General features: G+C 34.7%; 1 non-coding gene across 1 annotated transcript; it reads right to left on the bottom strand.

Moving 5' to 3' along the window:
• Window positions 1–5,029: 5,029 nt before the first annotated feature.
• Window positions 5,030–5,112, bottom strand: TRNAL-UAA. The gene has a single exon. It is a non-coding gene; the product is annotated as a tRNA-Leu (tRNA).
• Window positions 5,113–5,218: the final 106 nt, after the last annotated feature.

The raw sequence follows: 5,218 nt of genomic DNA, 5'->3' as shown, positions 1-5,218 counted from the left end.
ATCTGCACCTATTTGAGAATCTATAGTGATTGCCCAATGTAAGTGATCAACGATCACGGACCTTGGAGTAGGAGTCGTCACAGTCTCCGAACCAAGTAACAGAAAGCTTGTTAGCGTTGCTTGTCTTTTCTTTTTTTATTCCGCTGCGTATTCTGTGTGTTTTGTGAAACAAACGAATTAGCCACGAGTGTTATTCAACCTCCCTCTAGCACATCATTGATCCTACACTTAGTAGTTCAAATCATCACTTGTACATGAATTCATTTTCTATTCTATTCTATAATTTTGCGCCAAACTATTGTAAGAAGCTACTCCGCTAGAAGGAGATTTTCTTAATAAGTTTTTACTGTCTTGGATTAGCAATCTTCTGATTGCAAACCAAGTAAATATTCTCGTGCCTTTTTGTCTTTTTATGCAAATCATTTCTTTTTATACAAGTGTTTGTCTAACTTAGTTTAAAAGTTTAAGAAAGGTTTGTTTGTATTTTAAGGGCAACTCACCCCTTCTTGTTGGTCGCATCAGACAGGGTCCTACAGACCGTTCTTATCAACTCTTAACCTTAACCGTCTAAGATGATTACGATTCAAGGTTCAGATCCACCAGTTCATGGTTCATGCATGGTTTGTTCATGGTTCGAAATTGACGGTTCGATGGTTTAGAACTACCGGTTCAATTATTCCTGGGGTCGACTTTTAACCTGAACCGTCTAAGATGGTTATGATTCACGGTTCAGAATCTTCAGTTTATGATTTATGCATGGTTTATCTCAGTTCAAGATTATTATATTAAAAACTAAAATTATAAATTCATTTGAAAAAGACTTGCACTTATTTAAATTGTTTACGTATCCCCTTAGGGTATGGAAGAATTAATGCCCACATAATTCTCTTAACTTTTAAACCTTTTTACCTTATGAAGTGACATTGTTAATGAGTCATTAGTTAGATTTTTTTTATTGTTAGTGAGGATGATGTAAAAATAATAAAATAACTCTTTATTTATAAAACTTAGAGAATAATGGATACTAAATCATAGTCATTCATAAAAAAATATCAAATAATCTCAATCATTAAAAAAAAATTACGTAGTCTAGCTCTTACTCTTCTTTTATATGGTAAAAGAAAATTATAGTTAGTTATTAAATAATTAACTAATACATATAAATATCAATTTGTTCTAGTATAGTTAGTTAGGATACTTCACCTTGTACGAGAAGACCCGATATAATTCCCCCTCAATATAATTCTTTTTTATTTATTAAAAACATTCATCTATTAATAACAAAAACTCATTGAACTTAACCTGTGATTCACGGTTAATTGGACCATTGAATCGTAATTGGCTGGTCTGATTCATACCCCGCTCGTGGGCAGGTCTATCTCAAGGTTAGAGAGGTAACCCTATATGGGAGGTAACTCTTTAGGTGGAGGAATCTGACATAAGAGTTAAGCCTCATTCTTTTTTTTTATAATCCAGGTATGAGCTCTTCGAACTGATTAATCTTGGAAGTGATCGGTCTGACTTCACAAAAGTTTTTCATCATCTACCAGGATAAATCGCGAAGCGCTCATGGAGACTTCAAAATGACCAACATTCTTAGGTGGTCTTCTCACTAAAGGGAAAATTTTTTTTAGTGCGTCATAGCTAAGACTCAAACCTTAGATTCTTGACTATCCATTATAGAACCTAACCATTGCCCCAGAACAGTTAAACCTCATTCATATTTTGAGGGGAGGTAAAGTTCATGGTTTTACTTTTGATCTTATAAGACCAAAAGTTGAAATTGCCTATAGTATAGGAATTCTAGAAACACTTCATGGAATAATTGGGGGATAAGACCCTTGGTTTAACATGAAGTATGTTTTTGGAGGGACATTGTCTGTTGGAGCAATCCCAATGATCCATGCGATCATGTATTTTAGTGTTTGGGAAAATGGTTTAAGTTAGGTTCACCCTTATATTTGATATGTGTATGTGAGTGTGTAGGTTAGCAGGATACACATATGACTCAGCTTGATAACTTCAGGTCCGGTGAAGGATGAAGCATCCAAGGGACCATGGACAAGGCAGCAAGGACAAGGGCCGAGGGAAACGACTTCGAGGCATACGTGAAGGATGACATTGGGGACGAGCCATGGACTTCGATGCATCCGAGGGACGAGAGCCAAAGGAAGTAGACTTGAAGGCAATAGGTCAAGGCTACAACAAAGAAGAGTCAAGTGAGTCGTAAGGGTAAGGGTCTGAGCACTGAGAGACTGTACTCAGGGTACCAATCGACTGATGAAAATAGCAGTCGACTAGTACAGTCAACTGGGTAGTCGACTGAGAGCGAACAGAATACTTCTGTTCGCTCGGCCAGTGTGGAGCAATCGATTGGTACTTTCACCAGTCGACTGGTATCGAGCCGTTAGATTGTAACGGCCGAATCTCCACAGAAGGCAGTCGACTGACACTTTTACCAATTGACTGGCACTTTCACTAGTCAATTGGTAGGTGGGGTTTTCAAACCCGTAATCTATATAACCAAGGCTTGGAAGCTTGGTTAAGGTCAACAAAATTAGTAGTGGTTAACTCTAATTAGTAATCAACTAGTGCTTTAGCAATTCAAGTGCTCTTAGTCGAGTTGTGGCGAGATTTCTCCACCGGCAAGGAGGATTGTGCTAGCTGGAGTTTCCAGGGATTAATCCACCAAAAGATAGAGATCGTCCACCTCAAGGACAAGCCGTGCAATAGGAGCTCTAATCTCCAAACCACGTTATATAGACGTGTATTGGTTTGCTTATTCTTTCTTAGTCTTTAGTTTGTTTGTTTTGTATTATTCCACTATGCCAACTAACAAGTATAGAAAACTATCAATTTGGGGGCACCGACTATTCAATCTCCCCTTCTAGCCGGTCATATAAGATCCCCAATATTATCCACCTTAGAGGTACTTAACTGATCAAAGGTTGTGATAAATATATTTTTTTAAGAAATAATTCTTTCCTAGATTAAGAAACTTGAGAAAGAAAGTTGGAACAAGAGGAAGTTACCTACCTTGAATGAAAAGATTAAATGCTCTCAAAGCTTGTTGGATGCCTAAGTTTTCTAATACAAAAGGCAATTGTGTTAGAATAAAATATTCTTCATAATTTATCTATCCATATCTAACTAAGAGTTACAATATTAAATCATATGAAATAAACATTATCATTTTTTTTTTACTCCAATGAGCTCTCAAAGCTCTATGTCTCTCTTGTCCAGTCTTTACACAACTTAAATATACAAATAAAATATAACAGGTAAAGTTTAACTTGAATTCTTTAATGGTTGAATCCAACCACCTAAGGCATAATTACACCAACTTTAAAAATATATAAAAAAAACAAAATAGATATTGTAGATTGAAAAAAAGAAAAAAAAAATAATTAACCAGACTGGTAACGTTGAGTCTGGGTGACCGGTCCGGTCCCACCGACCACTAGGGTAAATTGGGAAGCGCTCGCAGCGGGCAGCCCAGGAGCCCAGAATCATTTAGTTACGTGCCCCATTTAGAAGAAAAATTCCTATAAATTCACCACGTTGACAACCAGGATGAAGCAACGTTTGCTAGTTTAGAATGTGCCTATGAGAGTACATTAATGTGAAGGAGTTTTGAGAAGTAATTAGATACTTTTGAATAAAAAGGCATCCATAACACCTTCAATTTTTTTTAATGTCTTACAATCCGATTAATTTTAAAGGTGATTGGTTCATCTCATAAAATTTTTTTATCGATCATCAAAGTAAATCCGGAAGTATAGTAATACTAGAGATGATTGATCCGATCTTATAAAAATTTTCTACTGACAATTAGGATAAATTTGAAAGTGCAACTAACAGTCTAATCCACATATGACCAATGGTCCTAATGATTCAAAAGCAAGAGATAAATTTCTTACTCTCTGTATTTTGAATCGTGAGTACATGAGAAACCTAAGATTTACTTACCACTATACCATAGCATACCCATAACACCTTTATTGATAAAATAAAAAAGAGCTTTTCTTTGACAATTATGCCAAAAAGACCATTACCACCGTAATTAATTAGGTGAAGTTTGATTATCTGAATTAAAATAAATTTCTTTGACAATTATGTCAAAAAAACACACCCTTTCAACTCTTAGTTGTTTTGTTTTCAGCCACCCTTATAAAAATTTTCTACTGACAATTAGGATAAATTTGAAAGTGCAACTAACCAGTCTAATCCACATATGACCAATGGTCCTAATGATTCAAAAGCAAGAGATAAATTTCTTACTCTCTGTATTTTGAATCGTGAGTACATGAGAAACCTAAGATTTACTTACCACTACACCATAGCATACCCATAACACCTTTATTGATAAAATAAAAAAGACCTTTTCTTTGACAATTATGCCAAAAAGACCATTACCACCGTAATTAATTGAGTGAAGTTTGATTATCAGTCTAATCCACATATGACCAATGATCCTAATGATTCAAAAGCAAGAGATAAATTTCTTACTCTCTGTATTTTGAATCGTGAGTACATGAGAAACCTAAGATTTACTTACCACTACACCATAGCATACCCATAACACCTTCATTGATAAAATAAAAAAGAGCTTTTCTTTGACAATTATGCCAAAAAGACCATTGCCACCGTAATTAATTGGGTGAAGTTTCATTATCTGAATTAAAACAAATTTCTTTGACAATTATGTCAAAAAACACACTCTTTCAACTCTGAGTTGTTTTGTTTTCAGCCACCCTTAACACGCAAACTAAGCTAAATAGTTTCTTCATTTGACTTTACAGATAGATACCTTGTTAGAAAACTAAATGGGGACTTTTAACCATTTGGATAAAGCGTCAATTGTAGGAGTTAAACTTTTGTGCTTAACAATTAAGTTTTTTTATTGCTGAAATGTCTAAACATCGTAAGCAAACTATCATTAAAAAAAAACTATATGAATTAAGTTTATTTATTTTATTGCTAAAATGTTTGAACATTCAAAGCAAACCCATTATTTTAAAAAATTAATTGCTGGCTATGGGGTTCGAACCCATGCGCACTTATGTGCAGAAGATCTTAAGTCTTCCCCCTTAACCACTCGGGCAAACCAGCTGATGCATTATCAAATAAACGAGATTATATTAAAAGTATACATGACTAACGAATTAATTATCTGATAAACAATATTATATTAAAAGTATACATGACTAACGAATTA

Source organism: Zingiber officinale, chromosome 5A (assembly GCF_018446385.1).
Source record: "Zingiber officinale cultivar Zhangliang chromosome 5A, Zo_v1.1, whole genome shotgun sequence".
NCBI classification, from domain to species: domain Eukaryota; kingdom Viridiplantae; phylum Streptophyta; class Magnoliopsida; order Zingiberales; family Zingiberaceae; genus Zingiber; species Zingiber officinale.
The sequence above is the reverse complement of the archived record's forward strand: the minus strand, read 5'-3'. Positions and strand labels throughout refer to the sequence as shown.